Source organism: Elgaria multicarinata, chromosome 6 (assembly GCF_023053635.1).
Source record: "Elgaria multicarinata webbii isolate HBS135686 ecotype San Diego chromosome 6, rElgMul1.1.pri, whole genome shotgun sequence".
Classification (NCBI taxonomy): domain Eukaryota; kingdom Metazoa; phylum Chordata; class Lepidosauria; order Squamata; family Anguidae; genus Elgaria; species Elgaria multicarinata.
Window position 1 is genome coordinate 10,150,787 of NC_086176.1, and position 14,496 is coordinate 10,165,282.

Genomic DNA, 14,496 nt, shown 5'->3' on the forward strand with positions numbered 1-14,496 from the left:
CCTCCCCACCCCCACCACCAGTACTATTTTTGCAGTCCTGGGCTGGCAGCAAAACTAGGAATTTTATGGAGCCCCTGGCAGGCTAGAGCACTCACTGGGTGGTTGATGCAGGGGTTGTTACCGGACAACTCTGCTTAGCTTCCGATGTCCTTTGCCCTCTTTCTTAATTGCTCTTATTTCTCAGGATGCCACATCCTTCACCTCATGCCACATCACTCACCTCCATCCTGCTTTTTGGCAGTGGTTGCCTGAAGGATAGCTTGGCTTATGAAGCCATCAGACAAAACAAGGAAATGACTTATGAAGAGCACAGCCAAGAGGCAGATGGTATGCCTCAGGGACACCATTGGGACCAGATCACCCTGTCTCCACTCGTACCATTCGACAGGAGGCACACCTCCTCATGGCCGCCTTGAGTTAATGAAGGACCAGGTCAGCTTTCTCACTCCTGAAGTTGGCTCATGACATCACTGTGCCTTTGTGACATCGTGTGAGTTCACACTCTGTTCTGCAGCTCATTGAGAACAGAGAAACAGAGAGAACAGAGAAAACAAAGAAAGCCTTAGTACAAAAGCAGAGAGCTCTGGGGCATGGATGGCATTTGTGGTTTACTCTATGTGACTATTATACTAACAGGAAACAAGGTTGAGAGGTGATCTGTAAGTTCAAGATTATTATTTTTTTGGAAATGATAACCAAATAACTATGCATCGTGTCCAGAGGAGGGCAACCAGAATGATCAGGGGTCTGGAAACAAAGCCCTATGAAGAGAGACTGAAAGAACTGGGCATGTTTAGCCTGGAGAAGAGAAGATGGAGGGGAGACATGATAGCACTCTTCAAGGACTTGAAAGGTTGTCACATAGAGGAGGGCCAGGATCTCTTCTTGATCCTTCCAGAGTGCAGGACATGGAATAACGGGCTCAAGTTACAGAAAGGCAGATTCCGGCTGGACATCAGGAAAAACTTCCTGACTGTTAGAGCAGTACAACAATGGAACCAGTTACCTAGGGAGGTGGTGGGCTCTCCCACACTAGAGGCCTTCAAGAGGCAGCTGGACAACCATCTGTCAGGGATGCTTTAGGGTGGATTCCTGCATTGAACAGAGGGTTGGATTCGATGGCCTTATAGGCCCCTTCCAACACTACTATTCTATGATTCTATGAATTCAGCCCTGATATCTGCCGGCAGCTAGACAACTAGAAACAATCATTCTGCATGCTGAACAAGTATCCCCACAACAGCAGCAGGGTTGCCAGCTGTTCAGTCGGCCCCTGTTGGGTTGACAACTCGCAATGAGTGCAAGCAACAGCACCTCTTCATTTCAGTGGGACTGTGGGGACGAGGGAACTTCCAGGCAGATTGTGCCCATTGTGTCTTAAGAACCCTTATTTCCTAAGAGGGCCTCTAGATGGTGCTCAAACACAGCTGATGATAATACTTATGGCTGATGTTATGGAAAATGAGACCTAGAGAAAGTTATAAAACATTATTGGGCCAACTATTGTCCATGATTTATACTCCTACTGTCTTGATTTAGATGGGATGGAAATGATTTTCCAGAATCCTAGGAAAAAACTTCACCCTCCAATATTCTCAAATTTAAAAAAGCGGGTGGATACATGTGGTGTAAGAAAACCTATGCTAACTGTGACGCTCTGGGAGTAGGTATTACAGAGGAGGTCCCAGCCAAGTGAACTTGTATATAAACCTCTGTAATCTTGATATATTCCACTTCAGGGTGAAGTCGTTCGATGTCTTTCATAGATCACCTTCCCAAGCCAGTAGAAAGCTTTGGCTGCATTTGCACAGACCAACAAGTCAAAATGCTGAAGAACCCAGCCTTGCCGGCATTCAAGGCCCAATCGTTTCTATTGGCTGCTCCCACCAGCAGAAGCGGCTTCAGGAACCACCAACTCAGCACTAAGAAAAAGATTAGCAGTGTGTCTGAAACTGGCTGCTGGATTGCTGCTTCCACCAAGCCCAGGGAATCAGACTTCAGGGAGCCCTTGGGCCATGGTGCTGCCAGTCCCCCAATTCATCCCTGCTTTCACTACTGCTGCCGCCCATCACTTCCACTCTCCACTGCAGCCCACCCCCTTTACTCACTGCGGCCACTGTCTCCTGCTCACTACTACTACTTCCTGCCCCCTCCACTTGCCGCCACCCTCTGCTCACCGCCACGTACCCCCCTGCACTCACACCTGTCCCTGCTCACTCCTTCCACTTCAACCGCTGCTCATCTTCTCTATTTGCTGCTACTTCCCATGCCGGCACCACTATCCACCCCCTCCATTCACCACTCTCAACATCCTCCACTTGCTGCCCCCCCCCGCCCTGGCTGCCAAATGCCTGGCCCTGATAAGGTCCTTCCTCAGAGCCAGGCCTTGTGGAGATGGAAGGAGATTTAGCTCTGGCTAAGAGGATAGGCAATTGCTCGAGAAGACAGGTGGGGCCTCCTGAGAAGGTGTGTCTTGGGAGTTTGGCCACAGCACAGGCATTTGATCTCCTGGGATACTTCTCCATTCTCCGCAGTACCTGGCTCTGAGGTAGGACTCCGTCAAAGCCAGGCATTTGAGTCTGTAGAGTCGCTGACGTGGCTCTCTAGAGGACAGGTTATGGTGATGAGTTGAGTTGCAGATTTTAAGGGTCAGCAGGGATGGGTCCAGTTCTGGGCTCCACAATTCAAGAAGGACGCAGACAAGCTGGAGCCTGTTCAGAGGAGGGCAACAAAGATGATCAGGGGTCTGGAAACAAAGCCCTATGAAGAGAGACTGAAAGAACTGGGCATGTTTAGCCTGGAGAAGAGAAGATGGAGGGGAGACATGATAGCACTCTTCAAATACTTAAAAGGTTGTCATACAGAGGAAGGCCAGGTTCTCTTCTCGATCCTCCCAGAGTGCAGGACACGGAATAACGGGCTCAAGTGACAGGAAGTCAGATTCCGTCTGGACATCAGGAAAAACTTCCTGACTGTTAGAGCAGAACGACAATGGAACCAGTTACTTAGGGAGGTTGTGGGCTCTCCCACACTAGAGGCCTTCAAGAGACAGCTGGACAACCATCTATCTGGGATGCTTTCGGGTGGATTCCTGCATTGAGCAGGGTGTTGGACTCGATGGCCTTAGAGGCCCCTTCCAACTCTACTATTCTATGATTCTATGACCCTTCGCAGCTCCCCAGGCTTGCTGATCCCTAATGCTGGGCCTGCCAGGAATGGTAAGCCCATTTCAAACCCTGTCTTCATTATCCGGTTCGTTCGGCGATTGATAAAACAGGGGTCCTGGTTCAGGCAGAATGCTAAGCTTTTACCTCCTGTTTAGATCCTGGTTACTGAAGTGGATCCTGCTGGTGGGAGGAGCCAAGCAGGAGTAATTGGGCAGCATGTCCCAACATGCTTGCTCCCAAATGATAAGCCAGGATTCTCCGGAATTCTGGCTTATTATTTTGTGCAAACATGGGAAATTGCATAAATTGCTTTCTGAATTTATAGAACAGTAAGCTTTACACGTTTTAAAACCATTCATATTTCAGTATTCCATGTCATAAAGTGTTTGCATCCGTTACAATTTCTTTTCATTGTTTATTTGTAAATAAATTAGGACATTTTCTCCTATTGTTTGTAAACATAAAGTAGTTATGATCTCTCATTGGATCAACTTTTGTATGCAAAGATGTTTACAGTCTTGAGTAGGGATAGGTGAGAAATTACATCGATTTGTATTTTACTGTGAAGTTTCCTAATTTTGCACTTTTGAAACAATACATGGTTGTGAATATTAGGCAAAATTTCATACAAAATGCATTTATTGGGGGAAATGCACACACAAATGCTTATACATTTTCACATGAACCTTAAAAAATAAATCTCCAAGTTTGAGACGCATCAAACTTAAGATTAGAAAAATGAGAATGGGAGAGAAACCAATATTGACAGAATTGTCCATCTCTAATATTCACTTACACAGAATTATTTTCATTTGCATCCTGTCATAAAGAACTCTGCATAATTCAAATGCATGCACAGTGCTGCACCCTCAAAGTTGATCCAACGCCACTCAGTGCATTTTGGTAATATTAATATACGATCATACGTTTTGCCATTATTATTATTATTATTATTATTATTATTATTATTATTATTATTATTATTATTATTTATATAGCACCATCAATGTACATGGTGCTGTACAGAGCAAAACAATAAAATAGCAAGACCCTGCCGCATAGGCTTACATTCTAATAAAATCACAATAAAACAATAAGAAGGGGAAGAGAATGCACCAAACAGGCACAGGGTAGAGTAAAACTAACAGTATACGATGCATTTGCTAATATTTTGGTTATTGTTTGTGTCAGTCATCCCAGGTTGAAGAGAACTTTGGCTCATCTACTTTAGGCCCTCGAGAAGGCCTAAAGTTTGGGAAGTGGTGAAGTACCTGCAGGAGAAGGCTGGTGGCTCCAATGTCACTGGGGTGTGTGAATCTGCTCCGGGTTTCAGTCAGCATTGCAAAGCACCTTCGATAGCGCCTTTGGAGTTCTGACTGAAACCCAGAGCAGATTCACTGCCCCACTGACATCGGAGCCACCAACCTCCACTGGCTAGGCATGGAGATGGTCCCAAGCACAGACCCCCGCATCTCCAGGTAGATCAGGGAAAGACTCATTTTTGGACCCCTGGAAAGCTGTCGACACTGTACTGAGCTAGGTGGACCCATGGACTGACTCATGATAAGACAGCTTCTAAGAGGCATTTTTGCATTCAACAGCAGAGTGTTAGTAATACTGCTGCTACTAAAGCTTTTTTTTATTGTTTTAATGCAATGATTGTTATTTTAAATTGTTGATTTTAATTCTAAGCTGCCCTGTAAACCCCTTTTAGGGTTGAAGAGCACAGGTATAAATATCTTTATCTATGTCTCTATCTATATCAGCCTTCCTCAACCTGGGGTGCTCCAGATGTGTTGGACTACAACTCCCAGAATGCCCCGGCCAGCAGAGCTATATTGTGTCCTATTTTTGTGACTTTATCGTTAATACTTCCAAAAGCAGGGATAAGCCCAAGACATTTTGCTACATAAGGCAGGAACCCCAAATGACACCCTCCCACGCTGGTAGAAATACAATAAAACAAGAGATCATTTTTTATTGTTTCCTCAACATCTTCTGCCGAACTCACCCTAAAAGAACTGACGACCATCTTAAAAATCTATAAATACCAGTTTCCCAAAGAAAGGGCTGTCCTACGACTAGACTGTAGTAAATAGGCGTTTAGGAGGAGTTGCCATGAGATAACAAGCTCTAAAGCCAACGGTGTCAAGAACTGGGCCACCTTTGACTTCTAACCTAACCTTCACCTTTTTGATTCTGTAATCCCTGGAATGAAGGAGCAGCAAAACAACCAGCCCAGATGATTCTGTTTCCCGGAGCAAGACTCTCAGGCACAAACACCCCACACAAAACCAAACAGAGGCGTTGTTGTGATGAGTGAGGAATTCAGTTCTAGAAAGGCTGGATTACATTAGATTCGGAATAGCCCAACGGTCAGCGGTCACATTGCACAACACGCTTTCCAATGCATATAATTGTATACAGTTATTGTAGGGTGACCAACTGTCAGGATTTCCCCGGATTTGTCCTGGTTTTTGTTCTTTCCATGGTGTCAGGGGGGATTTTCTATAATTTTCAATAATGTCCTGGAATGACACACCTTCCCCTTTAAGGCTGCCATTAGCATGGCAGGAAGGAATGACATGCTTTCTTGAGGCACATCATTCCCCCACCCCGAGCTCCAATTGAGGTCTTAAAGGGGAAAGTGGGTCATTTGTGGACATTATAGAAAAGGCCCCAATTGGAGTGGATGGTGGTGGTGCAGAATGAAATCCTTTCCCCTCCTCCACTCCAATCGGGTTCTTTAAGGTGGCGGGGGAATAACGTACTTTCTGCAGGACTCAGAAAGCTGCTTCCCCCCCCACACACTAGGTGTCCTCTTTTTTGGTTTCCCAAATATGGTCACCCTAGTTATTGTATACAGCAGTATGACTTTTATTCAGATGTAGCTCGTATACCAGAGGGCATTTCTTTTAATAATTTAGAAGGAGTATTAGATTTTGGGGAGAAAAGAGCACATTGTTTTAAGTTTTGTACTTCTGTTTCCCAATACCCACCAGCCAAGTGTCCAACCACTTTAGTCTTCTTTAGAGGAAAGGGAAATCGCATTTGCTTATCGGTGCTTTGCTTCCTGCTTCTCTTGTACAGTTGTAATGAGCTGAATTACATGGGAGGAGAGGGGCCACCACATTGTCTGTAACTTAATTTTTGTGAACCGCCCAGAGAGCTCCGACTATTGGGTGGTATAGAAATGTAATAAATAATAAAATGATAATAAATAAATAATAACTGAAAACTTCCATGCTCATAGTATTGAATGGGACAGTGCCCTCTAGTGTGTATTTTGTAGCGCAACTTCGGCTGCACACAGTAGGAAATCCCGAGATATTGCAGAAGAATCAGGATATCCAAAGGTTTTTTTTTAATGGAATAACCAGGCTAAGGAGCAGGAGACGTACAGGAGGTTCATGACGTCATTAAAATAGCCCACAAACTTCTATAAATTGTTCATTTAGAGAAGCCTTTCATATACCCCACCCTACCTTCGGCTGTTGATCAGCTCTACGTGCATGGAGTCTTCATATGTATGACCTGCAAATGCATAGGTTCTGTATGCTCAGTCTGGTGCCCTGCAAAACACAGGGTCCCCCAATTATGTTGAAAGAGCCTATGCACATACAAGGCTTTCTGTGCACACAGAACCAATCAACATGTAGCGGTCAGGGGTGGGGAATCTGGGTTTGATGCCACTCTACCTCCACGTGTTGATGCCACATGGTTTTCCACCATGTGAAAAGGTGCACAGACATTATCTCAGGAGTCTTTGCCACAACTCTATAAGGTAGGTCATTGTGGTCTTCTTCTGAATAGACATGTGTAGAATTACACTGTTATTGTCTTAGGTGCATCACTTTGGCTAAGGGGAAAGTGGCACGCCTAAGACAATAACAGTGTAATTCTACACTTGTCTATTCAGACGTTACTTATTCCCAAGTAAATATGAATTAGGTTTGCAGACTAAGAAGCCCATGGTAGAGGTGCCATTCAAACTGGGGACCACTATCTTCATCGTTCTCACTCTTCTGAGACATCACACCAAAACTTCAAAGAGATCAACAGCCAAGCCTATACATGTTAAGTTGGAAATAAACTCCACCGAGTTCAACGAATCTTACTCCCAAATATGTATGGATAGAATTGTAAGTTTGGTAACATTTCTTTGTGATCTATGGTAGTAAATGCAAGGGCAAACAGGCTCCAGTGTGCCCCCACCCACCCTCATTTCCCTGCATTTCACTTTCCCCGGGCATTAAAAACCCAGAATTTCCCTGCTGTGAATCAGCCAAGCATGTGTTGAAAGGAGATCCATCAGTGACTCATATGCTTTATCAAACAAATCACGAATGCTACACTCAAATCTGGAAAAGACCCAAGACGAATGACGAGTGATGACTTTTACAAAAGGCACATTTGAGGAGAGAAACATCTGCATGGGGAGGAATAAGGCAGGCAAACATACAATTTTTGCAAACGTTTGCCTTGGGAATTTCATAGAATCATAGAATAGCAGAGTTAGAAGGGGCCTACAAGGCCATCGAGTCCAACCCCCTGCTCAATGCAGGAATCCATCCTAAAGCATCCCTGACAGATGGTTGTCCAGCTGCCTCTTGAAGGCCTCTAGTGTGGCCTTCCCTAGGGAACCGATTCCATTGTCGTACTGCTCTAACAGTCAGGAAGTTTTTCCTGATGTCCAGCTGGAATCTGGCTTCCTGTAACTTGAGCCCATTATTCCGTGCCCTGCACTCTGGGAGGATCGAGAAGAGATCCTGGGGTGGGAGCTAAAAGGGGGGCTGAAACTAGGAGGAAAGCATGAAGCAGAAGCTGTTATCTTCTTCTTTCTCCCCTTAAATTATTTTTCAAATTTATCTGTTTCTGCAGACAACTGCACTAACGTTATAAAGCCCTGAGGAAGAACGCAACCGCGTTCGAAACACGTAGGCACCTGGCACTTTAATAAACCTTTTACTAATAACTTTTTTAAAAAACATGCAGTAAGCCAAAGTGATTGTTACGTAAGTTTGAGGTTACCAACGGCTTCTTTTCATGATGTTCGGCCAAAAACCATCTCAAATTGCATAAATCCAGTCTGGATTGAAACTTTCTTCTTTAGGATTCAGAATATGACTAAGGTAAGGTGCTAATGATCTCTTTGCAATGGCAGCTTGTTTGCCTGTATCTACATTTTTCAGCTTTGATGTAGAATTGTATAGTCTTTAATACATGGGTAGAACAAAGCGGTTTTCCAGTCTCCATGGCTGATTATGTCCCAACACGACATGATTGTGACCAACTGTGGTGTAGATTAATTAAGTACGCGAGAAAAGCCAAGGGCAAGGGGTGGAAATGGAAAATTTTCAAGGAATTATTTATTGGTATATGCCAATGCATTTCAGACTACTAAAGTCCTTCTTCAGGGCAATTCAGGTAAGAGTTTCAATTTTCTCCAGAGGGAAGATTTTCTCCTATAGGGAGCTCCACAATTTTCTCCTATAGGGAGCTCCACAGTCTAACCTCCGCAACTGAAGAAGCCTCGGCCAACATCCTGGCCAATCAGACCAGTGATAGCAACAGGACATGAATCAGGCCCTCTGACGATGAATGCAGCCTCATGTGGGAGAAGACAACCCCTCAAACATCCTGACAGCAGAGCTTGGCTTGGCTGCCATCTTTTCCCTACTGTTGAATCAGGCCCTCTGACGATGTGTGGGAGAAGACAACCCCTCAAACATCCTGACAGCAGAGCTTGGCTTGGCTGCCATCTTTTCCCTAGAGATGTTTCCTACTGGGTCAAGTCTAGTTGGCCTAAGGACATCCAAAGGATTCACGGCTGAGGTGACTTTTGAACCAAGAACTTCTCAGTTCTTAACGAACAAGGAGAGCCAGAAGAAAGGCTAGGCTCCAACAGACGACTGCACTAGTTATTATAAGAAAAGAACAGAATTTGGTCATGGATCTCAGCAGTATGTGTGGTTGGAAAGAGTTGGTATGAAAGGCCTTGAAGAAGAAGTGGAAAGAGATATTCAAGGTCTGCGCTGACACTGGCACACTGCCGTGAATTAGCCACTTGACTAATAAAGAAGACAACGTTTTTCAATTAAATAAATAATTAAACTTGCCACCAAAATTACACACACACACACACACACACACACACACACACACACACACACACACGGAATCTGGGTTGGACAAAAATCCAGCTTCATCCCAGACCAAGAAATCTTTGTTGTTACATTTACATCGATGGAAATTATGACCCTGGGATGAAACTCGTCTTTGTGTCCTCTCCAACAGAAGCTTCTCTCAATTCCTGCTTCTCATTTCCTCCCACTCAGGCACACGCCTCCGTCTTTTACCCTGGAAAGACCCCTGACCCTCGCCCAAATTCAGAGCACTACGGGGAGCTCGTTTTTTGCTGATTCACACACCTCTAGCATGAACTTGTGTGTCCCATAATTACGACACCCTTACCTCTAGTGTGGATCTATACTTCTGCTTATATCGATTTTTTGAGCCTTTGTAACATTGTAACTTGTATCGCTACCTTGTATACCGCTGCTCAGTAGCGTTACTTACCTTTTCTTGTAACGTTTTTGCGGAGCACACTGTTCGTTGCCCCGTTGTCTGTGTTGTCTCTTCTCCTCATTTCTGTGATCCTTGCAATTCCCAGACTGTCCTTTCTCTGTGCCTCCCACTTCCTTGTTTTTGTATTTTCCGTGCCTCTCTAGCTAACATTCCTTTATGCGCATGCTCTTAATTTCACATCTTTGTGGCGGGACTTCTTCAGAGAGAGTGGTTTGTGGATTGTCGGAGTTGTCTGTCTCTTGAGGCAAGTGTAGGGATGCCCGATGAACGGAATGTGTTAAATCTTTATCATTTTTAAAACATTATTTCTGTGGCATTACATGCAACCTACATCGGGTAAAAACTTTTTTAAAAAAAATTATTAAAGGATGCGCATATGTGCATATGCACATAATTTAATTTATTTTAAAATAAATAAATAAAGGATGTGCATATGCACATCCTTTAATTTTTTTTTTTAAAAAAAAGGTTTTACCCGAGGTAGGTTGCATGTAATGCCACGGAAATAATGTTTAAAAATTGAGAAAGATTTAACACATTCCGCTCACCAGTTCTAACAACGGTCACTGAAGGCATGTAGAGGAAGTTACATCAGACAGGAAGCCCGGTGAGGGATCATGTGACATTAGTTTCGCAATGCGACACAGAAGACATCGTAACAACGGAGCACATTGAACGAAGTCTAACGACGCAGAAGTGTTACAACGAAAGGTAAAACGGTACAAAACCTTTCTGTATAACGTTATAAGGAACACATCACGTGATCACTGACGTCATCCAGAGCTATCTATAACGTTACAGCTACAGTAATGTAGATGGCTCCTATTTAAGTGATGGGTTTTAAGCTGGCCCAGAGATTGCTGTCTTGATGAGTGGTTGTGGAGGTCATAGAATCTGGCCAGCTTTGACCTAAAATAAGAGAAACTTGGCAACCAAACCGCTGCTCAACCGCCTTCCAGAAGAGCTCTAATGCTGTAATGGCCTGGAGGAAGCTCTGTTCAAGACGAGGAATAGTCAGCATGTTTGGTGAGGCATAGAACATGCAAGGCAGGCATTCAAAATAGGTTCTGGCAGAACAAAGCGTGTACAGCACCGTGATCACAAGCAAGATGCCAAGACGTGAGGGAGGGCCGGCCTCGGGGGGAACGACCGCAGAGACCTGGTGGTGCACTCAGTGACATGGGAGCAACCACACCGCTGCAGGGCTACACCTGTCATTGCTCGTCATCATTTGTGCTGTTCTTTCCTCACACTTGAGTGGTAATTTGTGGCAATTGCCAAGAAGTTCCCCTGTAGCTTTCCAACGCTCAGCTATGGCTATTTCCACATATCAGGCCCCTCCAAACGCTGGCTAGGTGCATACTTTGAGCTGGTGCAGTGATTAAAGCATCACATTAGGCCTCGGAAAATGCAAGTTCAAATATAGCCACGAAGCTCCCTGGGTGACCTTCAGAGTGTCACTATCCGCATCTCACGGGATTGTTGTGAAGGGAACACGGGAAAGGGGAGAACCAGCTTGAGCCTTTTGGAGGAAAGAAGGAATATAAATTAATTAATTAATGAAGGCTTCACTTCAGCTTGGGGGTGCTTTTAGATCCATCATTGTCCCTTGAGGCTCAGGTGACCTCAGTGGCATGGAGTGCCTTCTACAAACTCCGGTTGGTGGCCCAGCTACGCCCCTATCTGGACAAGGATTACCTGGCTTCAGTTGTCCATGCTCTGGTAACCTCCAAGTTAGATTACTGCAATGCACTCTACGTAGGGCTGCCTTTGAAGACGGTTCGGAAGCTGCAGCTCGTGCAAAATGCAGCGGCCAGATTGATTTCGGGAACCAGAAGGTTCGCGCATATAACACCTGCTCTGGTCCACTTGCACTGGCTGCCTGTATGTTTCCGAGCCCAATTCAAGGTGCTGGTTTTGACCTATAAAGCCTCACACGGTTTGGGACCACAATACCTGACGGAACGCCTCTCCCGACGTGAATATACCCGGTCACTACGTTCAACATCTAAGGTCCTCCTCCGAGTGCCTACTCTGAGAGAGGCTCGGAGTGTGGCAACGAGGGACAGGGCCTTTTCGGTGGTGGCCCCCAGACTATGAAACGATTTCCCTGACAAGGCTTGCCTGGCGCCAACGCTGCTATCTTTCTGGCACCAAGTTAAGACTTTCCTCTTTGCCCAGGCATATGGCGCCACATCTTAATCACCCACATGTTTAGTTTTTTAATGGTTTTTAATGCTTTATGTGTGTATGTTCTATGTTTTAGAATTTTAAAATTTGTATACTTGTTTTTATCTCAATTTTAGAATTTCTGTAAACTGCCCAGAGAGCTCTGGCTATGGAGGTGGTATATAAGTGAAATAAATAAATAAATAAATAAATAAATAAATAAATTCTCTACTTTCAACACCAGTACACATATCCCCATACTATTCATTTACAGAAACTGGGTTTGGTTTGATTGGGGAGGAGCACAACTTTGTGAACATCTGCATTTTCTTTTGCCGCTAATTATCCACAGCAAATCCCTTCACCTCAAAGATTAGGGGGCAGGGCAAACAGGTGGAGGGCTTACCATACGTTTTGACTCTAGGCTACCTCCACGATCAGAGAGGCAAAATGCCTCTGAATACCACACTGAGGGCCAATGGAGGTTTGAATAAGCAACTGAGAGCCAGTTAGGCGTAGTGGCTAAAGTGTTGGCCTGGGAGTCGGGAGATCCGGGTTCTAGTCCCCACTCGGCAACTTTGGGCCAGTCGCAGACTCTCAGCCCAACCTACCTCACAGGGTTGTTGTTGTGAGGATAAAATGGAGAGGAGGAGGAGGATTAGGTACGCTGCCTTGGGTTCCTTGGAAGAAAAAAAGGCGGGATATAAATGCAATAATAAAAATAAATAAATAAAATAAATGTGGGGCAGTAATTCATATCTGGACCATGGCACTCTGGGAGAGAGGGTGTAAACCTCCCCACACAACCAGTTTTCCTCCCCCAAATTTCTCCCATCCATCAACAGGAGGGTTAAAAGAAGAAAGAAAAAAAGCCTCCCTCGTTTCCAATGAGGGTGGTGGGAGAAGTCAGGTGGAGGGAAAGGGTTAAATCTCTCCTCCTGGAGTGCCATGGTCCCGATCCAAATTAGGGCTGCACGTACGAGCAGGCATAGCTCCACTATGCATGATCACCCAAACATTTAGTTTGGCCCTGATTAGCAACGTTGGGAGAGGGCCATGGTCTCCTGGTCTCCTTGTAGCTTCCCAGAGGCATCCGGTTTGGCCACTGGGGGGAAACATGGTTGGACTGGACAGACCTTTGTTTTCACCCTGCAGGGCTCCTCTTATGTTCTTCCAGGCAGGGTTGTGCCTATTTACAAGAGAAGAATTGAAGTCTGTTAACATCATGTCAGCCTCGTGTGGCGCAGAGCGGTAAAGCAGCAGTTTCTGCAGCCGAAACTCTCCCCACGGCCTGAGTTCGATCCCAGCGGAAGCTGGTTTCAGGCAGCCGGCTTGGGTCGACTCAGCCTTCCATCCTCCCGAGGTCGGTAAAATGAGTACCCAGTTAGCTGGGGGAAAGGTAATAATGGCCGGGGAAGGCAACGGCAAACTACCCCGCTATAAGGCCTGCCAAGAAAACGTCAGCTAAAGCTGGCGTCCCTCCAAGAGTCAGTAATGACTCAGTGCTTGCACGAGAGGTTCCTTTCCTTTCCCTTTCCTAACATCATGTCACCTTACATTTCTCTTTCAGTCAGGTGTTCCTGGATCCCCTGTATGGTTTTGCCTCAATTGCTATGTTCCTCCTCCTCCTCCTCCTCCTCCTCCTCCTCCTCCTCCTCCTCCTCCTCGTGTGGCCAGAAGACAGCATATATAGAGCTTCATCACACCAGTGTTATACTGTGCAATCACTGCGAATTGCGTGCAAAGGACTCCAAAGTTTTCCAGCTTATAACCTGCTTTGATTGTGAAGGACTCCCATGCATCCTGCTTTAATTGCGCTTCTTAACCAAAAGAGGTGCAATATTTTGCTACTAGTTTTTGAGCGTATCATTTGTTGTTTTTCGAGCGGCCACTGGGGCGCAGGAGCAGGATTTGAAGAACAAACAAACAAATGCTTACATCTGCGTAAGCTTTAAAGATGAAGGCATCAAAATGGGCACAGTAATAGATATTAAGGAGAGCTTTAAGCATACCAAATTTGATTCAGGTTGGGTCATCCGTTGTTTTTTTATGATTGTTCCATGAAGTCACAAAGAGTCGGAAGCGACTGAACGAATAAACAGCAAATCCCACCATTCAGCCAAAAAAGGCTCTCACGGCAGCTTACAAAAATATTTCTTGACAGTCCCTTCCCACAGGCTTACAATCTAAAAGACATGACACAAAAGGAAAGGGGATTGGGAGGGAGGAGGAAGGGGAAAAGCAAAGCAAATTCAAGCACTACATTCTTAGCTGCAAAATTACATTTCCCCCCTTAAACCCACTTCCTGGTATGCAAAGGATCTAGCCACCCGGTAGCAACAACAACAACAACAACGGCTATCCCCTAGAGCTGTAGGGGATAATTCGAGGGAAACAGGTACGTGGGATGAAGCTCATAGTGATGAGACCACAACTTCTTTCTGAGCCCGGGTTCATACGTTCAGCCAGGCCAACGGCAGCCAGCACACTGCAATAGCATGATGGAGGAGCTGCGTGAGCCTTCTCCGACTCCAGGGAGGTCCCCCTCAGGCGAATCTCCCGCTCAAAAAGC